This window comes from Oratosquilla oratoria, chromosome 28 (assembly GCF_046742065.1).
Source record: "Oratosquilla oratoria isolate Oo_2021 chromosome 28, ASM4674206v1, whole genome shotgun sequence".
Classification (NCBI taxonomy): Eukaryota; Metazoa; Arthropoda; class Malacostraca; order Stomatopoda; family Squillidae; genus Oratosquilla; species Oratosquilla oratoria.
The window spans coordinates 34,035,247-34,037,746 of NC_134804.1; positions in this window are offsets into that span (position 1 = coordinate 34,035,247).

Here is a 2,500-nt window from a genome sequence, read left to right on the forward strand (position 1 = left end):
TCTGATCAGCGTCTGGCAGTTTTCAGCTTAGTTATTTGCATTTAACCCATTCAACTCATTCATGTTGTGTAGATACGAAAAACCGGATATGGTAATGTACTTTATAAAACACCTATACATACGTATAGTTTTTTTCTTCTGTAGTCATGAGAGACACTGAAATGCTTTCATATTCTTCATGCTAGCCCTTGCTATAAACAATTAGATACTAGATTTTTAGATTTCAAATTATGTCCTTTTTTTCATGTCATCTGAGGTTAAAGGGTTTTAAGCAAAGGAAGGTGATCGCAATCGAGCCTCTCGCCACAAAAACGCCAAGAACAGAAATGGAGTGAAGATGCTAATACTGCCTGCCATGCAGAGACTTCCCAAGAAGGAATGACCACTTACCCTGCCGAAAAACACCAGAAAGCAAATGATATACAAACGGTTGTTGAAAGTTTGTCACGTGACATGCATACTTTCAAGTATGCGATGAAACAGTGGTTTTCTTTAGGATATTTTAAATATATATTCACATAGGTCATACATAAAGAACGCTGTCTATATAATTTCAGGCGTTTTGTTTATACTCGAGACAAAATAGTACTTTTTCAAAGTGTCAAAAGTTTGTTTAAAGTTCGTGTTGCATACATAGCATCGCATGGCGAAAGAAAAAATAATAAAAATTAATCTATTTTGTTGCTGTATTCGATTTTACACTGATAAATTTCCAATATTACAGTTATGAAACAAACATACTTTTCACACACCTTCAACGAACGTTTGCTAATAGTACACAACCGTTGATTTCTTGGGGGAGGGGGGGGGGTTAGGGAAGGTTTCAGAGAGGAATGATGTGAAAATTGATCATCGTTCTTCTTTATCAGAATAAAATCTGTGGAGGTCCTTCTCTGTAGGGTAAAGATGACGTCTGCGTTTGGACGGTGAGCGGTACCAACGACCGAACTCTCATGTATCGATATCGTAATTCAAGACGACCGGGTGATCACGTGACCGCTAATTAACGAAACAAAGGAAGGTTTGGGGTGGTCTCCTGTGACGTCAGGAGACCCGGATGAGGATAATGTAGCACTATTGCAACGATGAGAAGACCCATCAACGAAAGGGCTTCCGTCCCGCAAGAAGATCATAGATCCCAGGAAGAGGCCTAGTCGCCTAATTAAAGAAAGATAAAGTTTAACCCGAGACAAAATTTCCACGGAAGCCTACGCTCCGTAGTTTTATGCATTATTTCCTTTCACTGGAAAAAAGGGATGAAATGAATTCATTCAGATTTATCATACTTTGTGTAGTAGACCAATGACGTTTTCAATCCTTTTAGTGTGACTGACAACTGGAAAAAAGGGATGAAATGAATTCATTCAGATTTATCATACTTTGTGTAGTAGACCAATGACGTTTTCAATCCTTTTAGTGTCACTGATAACTCATATATTTCATGTACTGAAGCCACGCGAGTTTATTCGTGCGAGGGAATTTGAGAAATCGTCCTTGAGGATCATAACAGTGTCGACGACGACTTCGATCAAACTCGTCGTGTGGGATGGAGGACCCAGTGTCACTCTTCGTGTTCATATCATGACCTAAGACAAGAGCGGAAGTTCGCAAAAGACCCTTCACCTACCGGTGCTTTCATAATACCTAAACTTTGGTCTTATTGGTGTTACAATATTTATCATTGTTGTGATTATTATTACTTATTATTATTATTATCATTATTATTATTTTTATTATTTTTATTATTTTTATTATTTTTATTATTTTTATTATTATCATTATTATTTTTATTATTATTATTATTATTATTATTATTATTATTATTAATCATTAGTATTATTGATGGTATTAATAATATCTATATTATTATTATTATTATTATCATTACTGTTATCATTAGTATTGTGTGTGTGTGTGCGCGCGCGCCCATGTGTATGTCTGTGAGTATATGTGTGTGCGTTTGTGTGTGTGTGTGTGTGTTTGTGCTTGTCCACGTGCGTGTTCATGTGAGGAGGAACAGCAAACATGAAAGAAAACGAGAGATCGAGATCGAGAACACTCGGTCATGCTTGAAGTCACACGCGCCTCTAAGACTGCTGCCATTGGTCCAAACAAGTGAACACAAAGCGGATATGCGCACAGTTGCCTCCAACAAGACGTGACACAGTCTGACACCTTCGTTTCTTTTTCTTTCTTTTTTCTTTTTTATCGTCATCAAATAATGAATGAATTTTACTTTAGCTCCTTATGGCAGTAACCTTTGAACGCCTAATAGTAGTCAAAAAACATTAAGAATTGTATTATCTTTACCGTCTACGAGTTCATTAAGCTACTTGCAAACAGTCGAATGTTGGGAAACAGTATCATTTAATCACGAAGGCGTTCACAGCCACTTTGTGAAAAAAAATAAATCCTATTTCGGTCTCCGTGCAATCCAGGAAACGAGTATCAGCTGAAAATAAAACACTTGGTCATCACTTGAAGGAAATGCTAAAGCCGC